This window comes from Phascolarctos cinereus, unplaced genomic scaffold (assembly GCF_003287225.1).
Source record: "Phascolarctos cinereus isolate Bilbo 61053 unplaced genomic scaffold, phaCin_HiC Scaffold_7;HRSCAF=346, whole genome shotgun sequence".
Classification (NCBI taxonomy): domain Eukaryota; kingdom Metazoa; phylum Chordata; class Mammalia; order Diprotodontia; family Phascolarctidae; genus Phascolarctos; species Phascolarctos cinereus.
This window is the reverse complement of record NW_027556180.1, coordinates 90,123,817-90,142,889: the sequence shown is the minus strand read 5'-3', so window position 1 is coordinate 90,142,889 and position 19,073 is coordinate 90,123,817. Positions and strand designations below refer to the sequence as shown.

The window sequence follows — 19,073 nt, the reverse complement described above, 5'->3', positions numbered from 1 at the left end:
GATGCGATCTTTAGCAAAACATACATAAATGTAGCATCCCACACACAAATCCTGCCACTACTAATCCATATGCTTACCCTTCTCATCTCCATAAAGCTTTTGTTTTGTGACAATGTCCAAAGTAAAACCAAAGGCCTATAGACTTGAATAGTGTAAAGGACACACGCATTCCTAGATTCAGAACCATATTTTCCCACCTAATATGGAAAAAGAAAGAAAAGGAAATAGGCAGAAATAGGAAATAGTTAAGTTTTTTCCTTTTTTTTTACTATAGCAGATCTCATCATGTCTGAAACACCTAGAAAAAATGCATTTTTAAAACCTCTCCTCACACAGGATCTATCTTGTGCATATATTAAAATAACACAAGCCTCCATGACAAATATGACTATAGGTCTAATTCTATCCAATACTGACCTCAAATGAAGTGCAAAATGGGCAGACATATATTCACCTTAGCTGTTTTCCAGTACCAGGGAAGATATCCTGTGAAGAATTTAAACAAAAGACATATTCCCTATTTATTGAGAGGTTCTGCAAATGAAGATACAGTAGAACTAATTACATAAAACCTCAAAACACTGTGCAACACTTTCTCAGTGAAAAACTCAGAAATGCGTAAGAGATTGGCCTAACCATTAATACTAAAAACAAACAAAAAAACCCCATCACAGTGGTTTAAAACACACACGCACACACACACACACAACACACACACACACACCCAAACTGTGACATACAGCTAGGGACTCAGGCTATGAACATTATCATGAGTCGTCCTATGAATACATTAAGTTATAGAAGGGATTCCTTTCCTATTTGTGTTTAACTAGTTAGCTACTGAGTTGCCCTTCTAATTCTCAAATTCTATGATTTTATGATTTATTTGGGGTAGCTTCAAAAGAAGAACAATAGGTTGAACCCAGAATTAATTAGGAAGAGGTAATAAGACTGTATCTTTAAGAAAAAAATATACGTTGTTTTCAGTGATCGCATGCCTGTGTGAAAGGCTAATATTCTTCAAGTTTGCTCTATAGTTGTGAAAAATGGAACAGCATAATCTCAGAAAAATCAAAATTATTAGTAAGAATCAAAATATTTAATTATATTTATCATACAATATATATTAATATATTTATAATTATTAACTGCTTTTTTTTAACAAATATCTCAATTGATTCTCATAACAACTCTGCAAGATAGGTGCTATTATTCCCATTTTACGGTTGAGAAAACTGAGGCAAACAAAGGTCAAGTGACTTGTCCAGGGTCACACAGCTACTAAGTGTCTGAGGCTGGATTTGAACTCAGATATTCCTACCTCTAGGCCCAGCACTCTATCCACTGTGCTGCCAATGGTGTTGATCGAAGATATATATGGCCTAAGGAGGACTAGTCATGGGCTAGTTATATTGTGGCAACAACAAGCAACAGTGAACAGTCTGGGTACTATACTAACTCTAAGGGATCAGAAGAACCAGAGGAAGGAAAAACCTTTCCACTCCAGTTAGTAGAGGGGTCCTCTGCGCAAAATTTAAAGACACTTGCCTATATTTATCTGTTACCAGAGTGGGCTTCTATCTGGGAAGGGGAATGCCAGGGGGTAATGATAGGCATGAAAAACAAAAGGGTCCTCATAAAACATTTTTAAATGTGCTTAAGAAAAAAGAAGCACATAAGGGAACACAAATAGAGTAATTTTGCTTCAACCTTGTTCAACTTTAATATTTAAATATATATTTCTTTTAAAAAACTGGATACATACATATATCAGAATTTTATAATTTCTTATACAATCCTCTTCCCTATCTTTGTATTCTGAAATGGCCATGTTTATTGGTAATCATTATTAAGTTCACAATTTTATTGTTTTTTGTTTGTTTGTTGTTGTTTTGGGGTTTTTTGGCTAGGCAATGGGGTTAAGTCACACAGCTAGTAAGTGTTAAGTGTCTGAGGCCAGACTTGAGCTCAGGTCCTCCTGACTCCAGGGCCAGTACTCTATCTACTGTGCCACTTAGCTACCCCCAAGTTCACAATTTTTTTAAAATAGTTTAAAACAGTTGAAGAAAAACATGGATGATAATCATACCATTTTAGAAGGTGTAGATGGGTTTTGGTCTGTACCAATTTGAGTAAGTACCCATGTAATTCAAATGATGGAAGCTACAAAATTCCAAAGTAAAGCAACCACCAAGAAAATCACTCAGCCAAAAGAAAAGAAAAGGAATATTACTGCTCTCTACTAACAAAATCTGTTGGAGCCTTAGGACTGATATAAGATGATCTGCTTTGCCCTTTGCCTTTTTGATTGGAAATGTATTTATATTTGGAAAGTGATATGCTTTTATTGTTTAAGAGAAAAGAACTGAACCTAATATTATTTTCCTGCTTTCACTTACAGTAAGTAACCTGGTCTTTATTTATCCCCTAAGCATGTCACCTAAACCTAAAGTCTCTCTTTCACATCTCACCCCAGAGAGAGGTATTCCATGTGTGTCAATTTAATCAAACAAAGTTCTTTAAATTATCTTCATCACAATTAACTCTTAAAATAGTCACTTTTTTAATTTTCTGATAAACGTTGCCATAATCCCTTTGAATCACCATTATCTTAGTCCTGGATTCACCAAAGGTTTGTACTTGTCTAGACTTTCTCTGTATTATTTCTAGTTGTCAGGGCTGGGGTGTGTGTGTGTGTGTGTGTGTGTGTGTGTGTGTGTGTGTGTGTGTGTGTGTGGTGAATATATGAATTAATTTGGAGCTGAGTGACATATTTCAAAATCTGCAAAGCATCTTCGTCTGTGGATTTAAGTCAACCTTTGCTTTTCCCCAGATAGCTTAGTACATGTCTATAATATTAAGCTAGAATAGACTTGACTCTCCCATTAACATCCATCAATTTATGTGTTTGGGGTATCCAAGGAATGTTTTTAAAGGATGATTTTAATTCCCTCAACACAACCATATAACCAGAAAAGTAATGGAGAATATAAATGAGTTCTTTGGTTGGGAAAGTTTAACAAAATATCCAAAGCTTGAAGTCCTTTCAAAGATCCAATTAATCAAAAAACTTTTTAAGCATCAACCTAAACTGTGTCTGCTATGTTCTATTCATTATTGATGGGGAAAATCTGAGGCGTTATAACCTCACCAGCACTTTACAACACTCATAACCAAGCCCGTGCCTAAATAACATTGAAAGGCCAATTATGTCAAAGACAATCTGATTCTTTTTGCTTCTATTCATCACCAATGACACAGCATGGTAGCTGGTTCCTATTTTTCAGTCTCAAACATAAATACAGCTTGAGCACACTTTATGAATTAGATGACTGAATTATAGAGTATAAATACATTTTTGTTTTCCTATTGATTTCTATGATGATTTTTAGAGATACGTTGCCAAAGGGAGGGGGGAACGAAGGGGTATCCTTACTAGAAATGAACAGAAATTGCATGAAAGAATCTAAACATAAAGAGCATTATGCATTGATGAAGCAAACTATGCATATGTTTGCCTTTCCTAAATAACTCCTACAAATCAAAAAGATCAGGCATGTTTAAGCAACAGCAGCCACATGGCTAGCCTACTCTTGAAGGTATTCACCAGTATTCACTACAGTTCTCACTCTACATAAATTCACATTATACAAATTTAGCTTTATGTAAAGTATTCTGAAAGAAATCAGCATTGCAAAAAAAAAAAAACCCACACCTATGTTAACTTTCTTGTATAGTACTGTGCTCTCTCTCCCTATTTCTGTTCTTATCTAGGCACTCCAAGACCTACTATCACTCCCCCCATCCAAAAAAAAAAAAAACTCTCTCAGAATGGACGTGTGGAAAAAGTGCCACTGCTGTTGCCAGATCCAGGGTTTGGCTTAAGACCTCTGGCATCTAGAGATAAGACCAGACAAACCTGGCTTCAAGGCCCTTTTCTGACATTAACTAAGCATAGAACCTTGGACAAATCATAGATCTAGAGTTCATCTATTCCAACCCACTCATTGTGCAAATGAGGAAAAACTGAGCTCCAGAGAGTATAACATGGCTTACCCAAGGGCACACAGGTATTAAATGACTGAACTGGGATTCAAATTTAGGTTTTACAACTTCAAGCTCAGCATACCTTCCACTGCACTATGAAACAAATTCCCTTTCCTTAGCCTCAATTTCCTCATTTGCAAAATGAAAATGAGAATAATCCCTGTAATAGCTACCTCACAAAGTTGCTATGAAGGTAAAATGAGATAGTATACATAAAGTCTTTTGCAAATTTTTAAGTGCTATGTGTCAGTTATTATTGTTTCTATTTTATTTTCTAAACAGTATCCTGATTATATTTGTTCCTTAGTACTTTATACTTATTCATTTAACAACATCAAGGACTACTCTATCTTAAAAAAAAAACCTACTCAAAACACAATATTATTTTTAGAATTTTCTCAATTATACAATAGTTCCAAACTTTGACAGGGTAAGTTGAGTCCAAAGTGAGCCAATGAGCTCAAATTTAGTTTGCCAAAAGCCAAAATACCTTTTCTAAACAGGCATGAGGCTTGTGAAAAATCATGAAAATGGGAAACAGAATAGCAGAGGGATGTATGTAACAAATAGGTCAGTTTAGGTAGTCTGTAGAATACATGAAAGGGAACAATGTTTCATAAATCTGGAAAGGTAGGCTGCAGCTAGTGGTAAAGAGCTTCAGATACCAAAGAGAGGAGGTGTAGTTGATCCTAAAGGCAACAGGGAGCCACTGAAGCTTCTTAAAGGATGGAGGAACAAGGTCAAATTTGTACATTAGAATATTAGTTTGGCAGGTGTGTGGAAGATGAATTGAAAAGGGGAGAGATTTGGAGTACACAGACCTATTAGAAGTCTACTATCACAGGCCAAGTGAAAGGTGATAAGAGTCTGAATAAAAGTGTCATCATGAATGATGAGAAGAGGATGGACATGAGAGAAATTGTGAAAGACTCAATAAGACTTAACAACTAGCAGGATATGTTGAGTGAGAGGCTGAGCTGATGATGACTCCAGTGTTGATAACATGACTGACTGGGATGATGGTATCGCCTCAGCAGAAAAAGGAAAATTTGGAAGAGGGGAATGTTTGAGGGATAAGATAACAAGTTCTCCTTTGAACATATTTTGAGATAGTTTCAGGATATCTACTTGGAAATGTCAACTAGGCAGCTGATGGTGAGGGACTGAAGCTCAGGAGAGAAACCAGGAGTGGATGTATAAATCTAAAAGTCATCCCAAGAGAGTTATAATTGAGTCGTTGGAAACACATGAGATCAGCAAGAGAATATTAAGAGTGGAGAAAGAGGGGGCCTGAGGTAGAGCCTTGGGGGTGAGTGGGTCATGGATGGTGATCCAACAAAACAGACTAAGAAAAGGAGTCAGATTGGTAAGAAGAGAATTAATACCTATCAAAAAATCCATAGAGAAAAGAATATTCAAAGAGGGTGGTCCTACGTGCAAAGTGCTACAGCAAAGTCAAGAAGAATTCAGACTCAGAAAAGGCTATTGGATTCAGCAATTAAAAGATCACTAGTGACACGTTGTTGAGTCATTTCAGTCACGTCTGACTCTTTGCAACTCCATTTGGATTTTTTTTTGTGAAGATATTGGAGTGCTTTGCCATTTTCTTTTCCAGTTCATTTTATAGATGAGGAAACTGAGGCAAACAGGGTTAAGTGACTTGTCCAGGGTCACACAGCTGGTAAATATCTGAGGGTCCATTTGAAATCAGGTCTTCCTGACTCTAGGTCTTGTGCTCTATCCACTGTGCCACCTAACTGCTCAGTAACATTACAGAGAGTAATTTCATTTGACAATGAGAGCTAGTTTTATATTGCAAGGGGTTGAGAAATGAGTGAGAAAAGCAGAGGCAGAGAGTGCAGAAATGTTTTCCGAGGAAGGAAGGAAGGAAGGAAGGAAGGAAGGAAGGAAGGAAGGAAGGAAGGAAGGAAGGAAGGAAGGAAGGAAGGAAGAAGGAAGGAAGGAAGGAAGGAAGAGGAAGGAAGGAAGGAAGGAGGAAGGAAGGAAGGAAGGAAGGAAGAAGAAGAAGAAAGAAAGAAAGAAAGAAAGAAAGAAAGAAAGAAAGAAAGAAAGAAAGAAAGAAAGAAAGAAAGATACAGACTGATAGTTTGATGGAGTTGTACAGTCAAGTGAGAGTGTTTAGGGACAGAAGAGACCTGAGTGTATGCTTACAGTCAAAAGGGAAAGGTCAGTGGAAAGGGAGAGAGATTAAAGATTGGAGAAAAAGCATGTGTCATGATGCTGGTATATACTTTTTGAGGGCAGGGTGTATGTTGTTTCTTATTTTTGTATTCTTAGTATGTGCTCATTACCTACCTTAGTAGCCATTCATCACCTAAGGCCTGTGTCTTAATACATCTTTGAATTCCCTATAATTCCTAGCATCGTGCCTTGTGCATAGTAGGAGCCTCAGAAATATTTGTTGAATGAATGGCAAATGAATGAATATTTGAGAGCTAATTTTCCCATTTCCATGAGACATGATGTAAATGGAAACAACCAGATGAACGTCTTCACACAATTCCACAAAGCTAGGTTTCCAGATCATTTCCTTTGTGTCTTTCACATCAAAGACACTTAAAAACACTTGGTAAATTGGATTATAAGGCATTTTGGCACCTAGTACATGTCTCATACCTAGCAGGTACTCCAATTAACAACGAATTTGCCTTCTCTGTGACCCCTTCTTTGACACAAAGTCTGAGATCCCCTGGGATTGAGCAGCTCAACCATAGCCTGTCTATCTTTGTTTGAGAACATGGTAGAAATGCTCTTATTATTTTTGAGAATTTGACAGGAAATGACACAAAGACACATTCTTTTCTCAACCTATGGAAACATAATTTGAAGTTCTTGATTTTGGCATATTTTATGAATACTGTAAAGGCAACATTATCCAAGAACACTAAGATATCATTTTTATAGCTAGTACTCTGTGGTCTAATCTGAATATGGATATGGTTGGATTCTGGTAGAAGGCTAGATCATTGTTATTGTGATAGATTTCTTCTGTAGCATGCTCTTGGGTAGATCAGTAAAACTGGCTCTTATAACTAGATTCATTTCCCTGGTAAAGACTCAGACAGAGAGCTAGTGCCTACCAGGGATACACTAGCTTCATACACTATAGTACCAGAGGAATGGCCCTTTATCTAATATGGCAGCTTCTTCTTTGGGGATAGAAAAGACAAATGCACAATCCCTTAAAACAGACAACAGAAAGCTTTAACAGAAATGACAATGTAAATTCAAACCCAGCCACTACATTCAGCCCAACAACTGTGAGGCTATCAGACAATATGAGGTTCATAAAGCAGTTAGGTAAAGAATAAATGGATACAATTCTCTCTCCCATTGTAGGATAAGTTAATGGAAATTATGGCCTTTATCATCCCTCCTCAAAGTATATGTAAGACATAGTTCAGCTACGTTCCTCATAATTCTTACTGTCCTTTTGCTTGGCCAGAGTAGCATGGTAAACACAGCTCTAATTTGGCTTATTCACAAATATCAGAAAAGTAGTAATGAATCCTTGGGATTTCTCTTGGCATGCATTCATTAGAAGAGCAGTAATAGTACCTATCAAGTTGTGCTTTCCCTCACATGTATAATGACCTCAAGTCCAGTCACAGCATACTTTCAAATCAATCAATCAACTAGCATTTATTACCCACTCTGTGCCAGGTACTGTATGAAACACTAGGGATACAAGGAAAGGGAGAAGGAGGTCTGCTCTCAGAGAACTCATAGTCTTAATGGGGGAGACAAAAAAGCAAATAACTATGTACAAATAGGATGTAGGCAGGATAAATTGGGGGGGGGGACAACAAAGGGAAGGCTCTCTTCAGGGAGACTGGGAAAGCTTCTGGAAGAAATGACATTTGAACTGAGATCTGAAGGAAGCCAAGAAAGCTAGGAAGGAGAGAGGAAGGAGAAAACTCCAGGCATGGAAGACAGCCAGAGAAAATATTCAGAGACAGAAGATGAAGCATCTTATGTAAGGAATAGCAAGCTGGCCAGGGGCACTAGATCTCTGAATATGTATAGAGTAAGATGTAAGAAGACTGGAAAGGTAGGAAGGGGCCTGCTTATTTATGAAGAGTTTAAAAACCAGAAGATTTTATATTTGATCCTAGAGATGATGGGATTCATTGGATTTGATGATACTGACAAGGTCAGGCTTGCATTTTTATCATTGTTTAGTCATTTTTCAGTCATGTTTGACCTTTAGTGACCTAGCCTGGGGTTTTTTTTTTGGCAAAGATACTAGAGTGGTCTGCCATTTTCTTCTCCAAGTCAATTGACAGATGAGGAAGCTGAGGCAAACATGGTGAAGTGACTTGCCCAGGGTCACATAGCTATCAAGTGTTTGAGGTCAGATTTAAACTCAGAAAGATGAGTCTTGCTGACTCCCGGCCTGGCACTCTATCCAAAATAAATTCAACAGCTGAGTGGAGGATAGGTTGCAGTGGGGAGAAATGCAAGACAAAGGGACCAATCAGAAGGTTGTTGAGATAGCCCAGGAATGAGGTAGTGAAGGCTTGAACCAGGATTGGGGGTATAGGGGAGGGGAGATAAGTGGGTATACAGAAGAGATATTATGAAGACAGAAATGATACAATCTGACAACTTATTGGGTATGAAGAGTGAGAGATAGTGAGGAGTCAAAGATGATACCTAGGTTGCAAGCCTGGATGACTAGGAGAATGATGGTACCCTTGCCAGTAAAAGGGATATAGGAAGAAAGGAGTATCTGGGAAGAAATAATGAGTTCAGTTGTGGACATGTTGAGCTTAGGTTATCTACAAGAAATGTTGTTCAAAATGTTCAAAACTCAATTGGAGAGCCAAGATGAAGGGTAGTTGTAAGAATTATCTGCATAGAGGTGATAACTGAAACCATGGAAGCTTATGAGATCACCAAGTGAAATTGCATAGATGAAGATGAGGAAAGGGTCCAGGACAGGCCTTGGGGGCAATCCATGATAAGTGGGGAATGCCCTAAATGAAGATCTAGAAAAGAAGTGAAAGAAAGAACTATCAGACATGTAGAAGGAGAACCAGAAGAAAGCAGTCACAGAAACCTATAGAAAAGAGAGTATCTAGGAGAAAGGGATGATAAGAAGTGTCAAAAGCAGGGGAGAAGTCAAGAAGGGTGAGGATTGAGAAAAGGTCATTAGATTTGGCAAATAAGAGATCACTGGTAACTTTAGAAAGAGAAGTTTGAAAGTTTTCATGGCTAAATAACTAGTTAATATAGGTAGTGACATGAAAACCCAGGTCTTTCTGACTCCAAGTCTAGTACTCTATACACTTCTCCATATTACCTGGGCCCTCTGGTAAAGGTTTTCTAGCCCTTCCCTATGTCCCTTCCCAAGTGGAAAGAGGTGCATGTTACCTTTAATGATTTCTTTGAGGTAACAGAATGTCAAGTAAGTAGATAATGGCAGGCATGTCATTTTAAAATATATATATATATTGAAACATGAAAGAATCCACAATGCAGTAAAGGAAATGCCATCATATCAAATATTTTGTCCAACATTTTACCCAGTTGATGATCACCAGGTAATCATTTCCAGATGATAGTTACAAGTCTGTTGCTTCAAGATTTGAAGGGAAATTGAGAAATAACCTGGTCCAACTTTTTCATTTTGAAGATGTTAATTGAGTCCCATAAGGGTTAAATCACTTATCTAAGATCACCCAGGTAATAAGTATCAGAGTGAGGATTCAAACTCAATTTTCTGATCATGGATCCAAAGACTCTTTTCACTGCATAATAACAGTAGTAGTAGTAATAGTAATGGTGGTGGTGGTGGTAGTAGTAGTAGTAGTAGTAGTAGTGGTAGTAGCTTGTATTTATATAGCATCTACTATGTGCCCAGCATTTTGCTAGGTGATTTACAAATATGATCTCATCAGATACTCACAACAACCCTACAAGGTAGGTGCTATTATTATCATCACTTTACAGTAGAGGAAACTGAGGCAAACAAGTTAAGTGACTTACCCAAGACCACACAGCTACTAACAAGTCTGTGTTTAAATCTTCCTGACTCCAGCCCTCTATCCATTGTACCACCTAGCTGTTCATTCTCATTTAAAAAGTAACTGTGAAGAAGACGAAGGAACCGTAAGGTTGCAAAGGGGGAAGAAGAGTGTGGATATAGATGTAAAGGAAAATCAATTCAAATACAAATGGTAGTCTGAAAGTAAATAGCAATAATGAGACACATGAAGTACAAAGATAACCAAAGAAAGAATATGGGAGAAAAGAAAGAGAGTCATACAGCTAGGCAGACTTATAGGAAGAAAAACAAGCTTATTTGGATGGAAAGGATGATATGGAGCCACAGGAGGTTTGTGGAATGGGGAGGATGACATCATTTATGTGACAGGAAAAAAAGGAAGATTTTGGGTTGTGTTGATTTCAGTTGGCTGAAAAGGTAAGAAACAGGGATGCCCAGAAGTCTTTACTGCAGAAGCTTCAATTCTCTCTTCAGGAAGGAGGGCTGCTTGATCTTGGGGGCTTGGCTATGGAGATGGCAAGGAAAATGGAAATCCAAAAGATGGAGAAGTTGCAGAAGTGAAATTCATTGATGGATTGGATAAGGGAGGAGGAAAGGGCAGTGCAGAGTCAAAGGTGACCTTAAGGTTTCATACCTGGGGAAAGACAGGATTCTGGTATTTTAGTTGTCAAGACAACAAGCCTAAATGGCATCCAGAGTCCCTACAAAGTCTCTGTCTGGGACTCTTTCTTTCTAAGCTTTTGGTTATATTGTGCCTTACTTATCTTTTTTATATTTAAAAATACGTTGTGGTATTCTGTAACATAATGTATGTTTATCACTGGAATGACTCATCCATAATGGTACCAAAATGTCATAGCTTGCAATCACTCGTTGTAAACACCATATTTTCCAGCATTGTTAACTGAGACAATCATCTGCAACACCTAATCTAAACCGACTGGTAGTAAAGATAAAAATACTCTAACCTTTAACACTCTGCATAACTTTGTTAAGCATTACATTTTCCCCCCTGGGAGAAGAGTAGCTGAATATTGTTTTCTTTTCAAACCAAAGGTGATCATTACAAATACTTTAAAATGTGTATTTCTTTAAAGTATTAATTTTTAAAGCAGCCAAAATTGCTACCAAACATGGAAAGTAAGCATTCGTAAATGATGTTCACTGCACCCAGGATGCATCCTGAATTTGCATGCATATTAAATGTAAACATCTAGAATAGCACATTAATGTTTCAAATTTATATATACAGAAGACAGTAAATTCCAGCATGAAAGTTATTTCAGAAAATATTAACTCCTCCATATTCCACGCAACTGTCACATGCTCTACTAAACAGGCGCCTAGCCACATTTCTACATGCTGATGATTCAGTAAATTCAAAGTGTTATCCATCCCCCCTTCCAAAATGTTCTTTTTAACAAAATAGAGGGGTTCTTGGGCACTCCATACACAATTATAAAAGCAATTCTTCCTTATTCTACAATGCCTATTACCCTATTTATCTCATGCTAAATCATTTGGGAAGGAAATAATTTGGGAGGTGAAATTCTGTAACCATTCACACAACAGAAGGAATTCATTGCTTCACCATCATCTCATCACTAAGAACATTCGTGCAGAATATAGCTGACCACGCTTTTTTCTTTTTCTTTTTAACCATAGGGAACATAAATAACAGACTCTGAAAGGTCAAAAATAAACATTTTTTCCTAGTTTGATTCTGATTATAATGGAAAGCTAAATAGATCTCATTGCTTCATAACTCCAGATATGAGGATTATGATTAACTAGAAAATTTTCCTAAAAGAAACTTACTCCATTTCCTCCTTCCTCACCTACCAAAGCAGATGAGACTTTTCTGGGTGGCATTTTCACAAGTACCTGCATGAGGCTATGGGGATTAGTGGCACTGGTAAGTAAGCTTGGTGGAGTCTAGGAAAATTCTGCTGGGCATTGAATATCTGTGTAGACCTGCAGAAGTCTGGGGAAAAAATGACTTATAATATATACTCTCTCTCTATTCTAAGTCCGGGGGAAGAGTTTGTTTCTTTATTATGTCTTCAAAAGTATGAAGCACAGTGTCAACTGTCAAGAAAAGACAACTCATTTACAAATTAAATTAAACAATTTAATGATTGTGATACATCACTCTTTTTCTGCCTTCCTGACTCCCATATATTCTTACTTCCAGTTATCTCACAATATTTGGCCCAGAGCCATCCCCCTTCCCTCTTTCTATGGACTACTCAGCTACTCACATGGTTTCAATTATTATGTGTACACAAAGGACTCTCAGACCTACATCTCCTGCCCTAACCTCTAACCTTCACTCCAGTCCTGGATTTTTGGCTGGCTGTAGATATCTCCATGGGGACAGATGTCACTTAAAACCCAGCATAACTGAAAGAGAGATTATTATCTTTCCTCAACCAGCTTTAACCCTTTAATAACTCCCCCTTCAAAAGGATCAGTGGACAGAGTACATGATAAGAATAAGAAAATGAGACTCCTGCTCCCAGGTCTAAAACACTAAATGAGTAACTTTAGACAAGTTGTTTAACCATTAAGTCTCAGTTCCATTACTAGCAAAATAGGGAAAATAATACCAGCCTAGTCTAATTCCTCAGGTTGTTGTGAAGATCAGTATAAAAGCAAGCATTTATATAGTGTGTTAAGGTTTGCAAAGCACTTTGCATGTTCTCTCCTTTGATCCTAGCAACAATCCTGTGAAGTAGATGCTACTAATATCCCAATATTATAGATGAAGAAACTTAAAAAGCCAGACATTAAGTGACTTACCCAGCGTTTCACAGTGTTTGAGGCCCATGTCTTCCTGACTCAAAAATCCTTTGTGAAAGCACCAAGCAAACTGCCAGGTGCTACCTGTATATGCAATGTTGTTTTTGTTTGCACTGTTATTCTTGTTCTTGGATTTAATGGAATTCAGATAATAATGGTCAAAGCATAAATTGTTGTCCTACTATTTTATGTTTAAAGTTGGGTAGACTGTTGAGGAGTTAGATAAAATGATTGTTGGTTTTTGGTTTTTTGCAGTTAAAAAAAAAGTATTGTGATGTGATCTCATCTTCTTAAGTATGTCAAGGATAATGCAGGTAGAATATACAAGGAAAGAAATGATATGTATCCATATAGTTTGGATACTGTCTGGGGACAGTAAAGTACAACAAAAAAAGACGTAATTATATCAACAGAAGCAGAAAACACATTCCACAAAAGATAGCATAGGAATGAAAAGACCTTTTCTTTTAATATTTCAAAAATAATCATCTAAAATGAAGATGTAGCACAGACACATTTGAAACTTTCCCAGGTTGAGGCATGAAGCAAGAATGCTCACTATTTACACTACTACTATTTGGATTATGATTAGAAATGCTATGTATAGCAATAAGACAAGAAAAATAAGTTAAAGGAACACAGCAAAATAAGGTAAAATGATTTCAGATAATATGATGGTCTACTTAAAAAAAAACCCTAGAAAGTCAACAACTAAAAAAAAAAATTGAAGTAGCAACATAAAATATAGTCATAAGACATAAAAATGCATTTAAAAGAAAAAATACATTAAATATTTAGGAATTATTTACTAAGACACATGAAATATAAACAAAACAAAAAATAATTCTTATGGGAATAAAGGAAAATAAATAATTAAAAAGATAATATTTGTGTCTGAATGGTCTCAGTATAATAAAAAATGATACTATCTGAATTTGTATGCAGATTGATAGATTCATCAACTTGACAAAATGATACAAGAATTGGACAAAATTATTACAAATATTATGATGAGGAACAAAAGGTAAGGAATATCAAAAGGAATTACAAAGCATAATAAATTTTTAAACCCTATCTAGTACCTGATTTCTAAAAAAGGAACAAAGAGGTTAGTAGATTAAATTATAGAAGCAAGATCTTGAAAGAAACACATATAACAATGCAATGCTAAAAAATCTAAAAATAAAACTATTACAGAGAGGACTCTTTCATTCTAAAAGAACCATTGGAATAACTGGGTGGGAAACTGGCAGAAAATAGATGTATGCCAGCATCTTATACTATATGCAAAAATCAATTCGAAACTTGTGAATGATTTAAATAAACATGACAAAAAAAATTTGTCACGTGAAAAAACAAACTAGAGTAATATAAGTTTCTTAACTTTCACAAATGTGAATGGGGGAAACATAATAAATAAACATAACAATTATTTTTTTAAATGCATTGATCATATAAAAATGAAGTCCTTTTCTACAAACAGAAACAATACAGCCAGAATAATAAGAAAAGACACATCCTGGGAAAATATTTTCATTAAATAATTCAGATATAAGTCTGATATTGAACATCACTAGGGATTTGACATAAATCTTTAGAACAAAGAGACATTCCCTCTTAGGTAAGAGCTCAAAGGATATAAACAGTTTAAGATGCAAATTATCAAGAATCATATGAAAAGCTGTTCAGAATCACTAAAATCAGAAAACTTCATTTTGAAGCAATTCTGGTGTGTTATCTCATGCCTATCAAATTGACAAAGATAGTAAAAGAACAGAAAACTAGATTTGAAAGGATTAAGGGAAGCTGGACATGAAAATTCATGGATAATGGAGTGATGAAATCTCCTACAATCCTGGAAGGCAATTTAGAAGTATGCAAGAAAACTTGCTAAATGATCCCTACACTCTGACCTAGTGATCCCATTACTGGTTTTATAGCCTCAGGCAACAGTTAGTGCCATCAAGAAAAGAACTCAAAGGACAAAATATTCATTCATAATGGTACCATTTGTAAAAGCCAAAAACTGGAAGCAAAGTGTATGCTCAAAAAAATCAAGAATGGCTGAACAAACTGTGAATACAATGGAAGGAAGGCAGGAAGCAAGCAAACAAGTAAGCAAGAAAGCATTTATTAGCACATTATTTAATGTAATTTGACAAATTATTTCATTTGCTCCTCACAAATTTGGGAGTTGAGAGCTATTATTGCCTCAAATGAGGAAACTCAGGCAGACAGTGGTTAAGTGATTTGCCCACAATCTCAAAACTAGTAACTGAGGCCCAAATTGAATTCAGGTCCTGGTCCAGTGCTTTATCCAATACATTATGCAGCTAACTCCAGATATTATTACGCTATAAAGAATGGGAAATGAATCCACAAATAACAAAAACTCAGAGAAATATAGGAAGGACTGTCTAAAGAGATAAAGTGTAAAAAAGCAGGCCCAAAAATTCACTACAAAAAAATATAAATGAAGCCAACATTAAAATGAACAAAACTAAAACAAAAAACAATGGACAATGCATCATAAAGTCCAAATTGAAGTATATATTTCTCCTCCTTTATGGTAAAAAATAAACTATAAAAGTGAAAAAAATGTATTATCACTCACATTCACTCTATTTTGTGATTGTTTTGAGGCCATGCTCTGTATATGTGTTTATATGTACACATGTATATATGGGAGAGTTTTGGGGTGGGGTTTTGGGGGGTGATGTCCTCACTGGACCAAAACAAGTATATCTGAGTCAAAGAACTGTGATCCATTGGTAAAGCTATTGATAATTTAGCAGATAAGTATTTAAAAGTTGGCAAAGATTTGGAAAGATTAAACAACTTTTCACAGAGCTTATCAATTGCAGATGCAAGACCGTAGCCCAGGTCTTCCTTACTCCAAGTCTGGTGTTCTATCCACTGTGCCATGCTGCCTCGTCAAAATAAAAAGTAGTGATCAAAATAAACTTGAAAAATACGATGCAGCAGTAGGGAGGGATGGGGAAGGCAGTGAACTATCGCTGACCCCTTTCCTTAAGGCTTCACCTGGACGTTCAGTCATTTGTAGCTCAAACCACCAAAATTTTTGAGCTCATACCCAAATTATTCTTGATAAGGACACTGGAATAATTATTCAGTTCTGTATTACCTTCTTTGGGATAAGTCATACTGTTGTTACCCACTTCATCTCTGTGTGCATGCATGTGCATGCATGTACACACACACACACACACACACACACACACACATACACACATACACTTCAAATGAGAACCACAAGAAGTTAAGCCTATTCCTTCCTCTACCTAACCACATGGTATCAGGTAAATATGCAACTCATTTAGAAGTAAATGCATATTTGCTTACATATAGTTGCCATCTTTATTCATTCACAAAGTACGTGTATATAAGAATAAATTAGGATAAGGATACATGGACTATCTGAAAGGCATGATTGGAAAAAAAAAGAGCCTAGACATCACCTTTCAAAAAATTATCAAGGAAAACTGTCCTGATATTCTAGAACCAGAAGGCAAAACAGAAATTGAAAGAATCCATCAATCACCTCCTGAAAGAGATCCCCAAAGGAAAACTCTTAGAAATATTGTAGCCAAATTTCACAGTTCCTAGGTCAAAGAGAAAATATAGCAAGCAGCTAGAAAGAAACAATTCAAGCATTGTGGAAACACGATCAGAATAACACAAGATTTAGCAGCTTCTACATTAAGGGACTGGAGGGCATGGAATATAATATTCCAGAAGTCAAAGTAGATAGGATTACAAACAAGAATCACCTACCCAGCAAAACTGAGTATAATTCTTCAGGGGAAAAAAATGGATATTCAGTGAAATAGAGGACTTTCAAGCATTCTTGATGAAAAGACCAGAGCTGAATAGAAAATTTGACTTTCAAATACAAGACTCAAGAAGAGCCTGAAGAGGTAAACAGGAAAGAGAAATCATGAGGGACTTATGAAGATTGAACTGTTTACATTCCTGCATGGAAAGATATTTGTAACTCATGAGACCTTTGTCAGTATCAGGGTAGTTGGAGGGGAAAAAAAATATTTATATACATATATATATATATATATATATATATATGTGTGTGTGTGTGTGTGTGTTTGTGTATGTATATGTATGTATGTATCTATAGATAGATAGACAGACAGACAGACAGACAGACAGACAGACAGATAGACAGACAGATAGATAGATGGCACAGAGTCAGTTGAAGATGAAGGGGTAATATCTGGAGAATAAAATTAAGGGGTGAGAGAGGATTATACTGGGAGAAGGAGAAAGGGAGAGATGGGATGGGGTAAATTATCTCACATAAAACAGACAAGAAAAGCTTTTACAGTGGAGGGAAAATGGGAGAAGGTGAGAGAATGAATGAATCTTATTCTCACTGGATTTGGCTTAAGGAGGGAATAACACACACACTCAATTGGATATGGAAATCTATCTTACCCTACAGGAAAATAGGGGGGAAGGGGATAAGAGAGCAGGGTGATGGTACAGGGGAGGGCAGATTGGGGGAGGGGGTAATCAGAAGCAAAAATTTCTAAGGAGGGACAGGGTCAAAAGAGAGAAGAATAGAATAAACGGGGGAAGGGGAGGGTGGAATAGAATGAAGGGAAATATAGTTAGTTTTTCCCAACATGACTATTATGGAAGTGTTTTACATGACTGCACATGTATAACCTGTATTGAATTGTTTGCCTTCTCAATGAAGGTGGGTGGGGAGGGAGGAAGGGAGAAAATTTGGAACCCAAAGTTTTAAAAATAAATGTTTAAAAATTGTTTTCACATGCAACTGGGAAATCAGATATACAGGCAATGGGGTATGGAAATCTATCCTACTCTACAGGAAAATAAAAGAGGAAGAGGATAAAAGAAGGGTGCAGGGCGGGGGAGAGAGAAGGTAGGGTAGATTAAGGGAAGGGGCATTCAGAACTCATGCCACCTTAAGGTGGGGGGAGGGACGAGATGGGGAGAAAATCTTGTGGAAGTGAATGTTGAAAACTAAAAATAAATAAATTAATAAAATCTGAAAAAAAGAAGAATGATACATTTTGAAAAATTAACTTTTAAAATGTTTAATAACCGTTAGTCATTTCTTTTAGTCGTGTCAGACTCTTCATGACCCCACTTGGAGTTTTCTTGTCAAAGATACTACAGTGGTTTGCCATTTCCTTCTCCAAATCATTTTATAGATGAGGAAACTGAGGCAAAGCAAATAGTGTTAAATGACTTACCCAGGATCACACAGCTAGTAAATGTTTCAGGCCACATTTGAACTCAGGACTTCCTGACTTCAGGCCCAGCACTCTATACACTGAGCCACCTAGCTGCCCCTTAATAGCCATAATTGGGGACAATTAATATTTTGCTCCTCTTGGAACAGCAATGAACCATTCAGCAACCAACCACCTCTGCAATTATAATCAGAAATACCAGCATAGAAGAATGCTAATATTTATCAATCATCAGTAGAGACAATGTATATTTTTTTAAAATTAGAACTTTGAAGATCGTCTGCATTAATCTTCCACTAACACAAGCTGGGAATATTTTCCAGGATTCTGAGAGGCTTAACATCGTCAAAACTTGTCACAAGCCTTATCCAAATTATTTAGTGCACACCATAGGCAGATTTATTCTGAACCTCTCAAAAGATGAAAGTAAGAAAAGAGACAAAGGTGTCTGAAGAACAAAAGGCAAAATGAAGCACAAATGCCTCAGACTGAAAGGATAAAACTCCTAAGAGGTTTTTAAGAATATATCAGAGGCCTGGAAGAAGAAGAAAAAAAAAGAACAAATCAGACAGCCATTAACAGAGTGGCAAATTAAGGAGCCATTGTTTCAAATCTAAGTCTTAGCTATAGAGGGCACTTGATAGATCTATTCCCTTAGCTGAGCAAAACTCTTCTAAGCAAGAGAGTATTCGGTGTTTTTATGTCCTTCTAGTTATTCCTTAAAGGACTCTCTCTCTCTCTCTCTCAGTCTCTGTGTGTGTGTGTGTGTGTGTGTATATATATATATATCTCTTTTGGTAGCCTTTTGTTTGTTTGTTTTCTATTTCTATTGCTAGTTCTCAGTTCAGGAGCTATGCTCCTGGAGAAGGTAACAGGAGGAGAAAAGCAAAGTCTGATAATTTCAAAACGTTACGGCATTCATTTCCAGCCCACTC

The 19,073-nt window shown here is 36.6% G+C and overlaps 1 protein-coding gene across 3 annotated transcripts in view; it reads right to left on the bottom strand.

The window, feature by feature from the left end:
• The window catches only part of ENOX1 (ecto-NOX disulfide-thiol exchanger 1), a 677,866-nt gene that overhangs the window by 524,109 nt on the left and 134,684 nt on the right, over positions 1-19,073 (bottom strand). The window contains exon 3 of one of the 3 annotated variants that reach the window (XM_020971657.2): positions 418-486. The exons of the other annotated variants lie outside the window; for them this stretch is intronic. The gene's annotated coding sequence lies outside the window, so the exon portion shown is untranslated. The remainder of the gene's footprint in view (positions 1-417; positions 487-19,073) is intronic. 3 annotated transcript variants of the gene reach the window in all.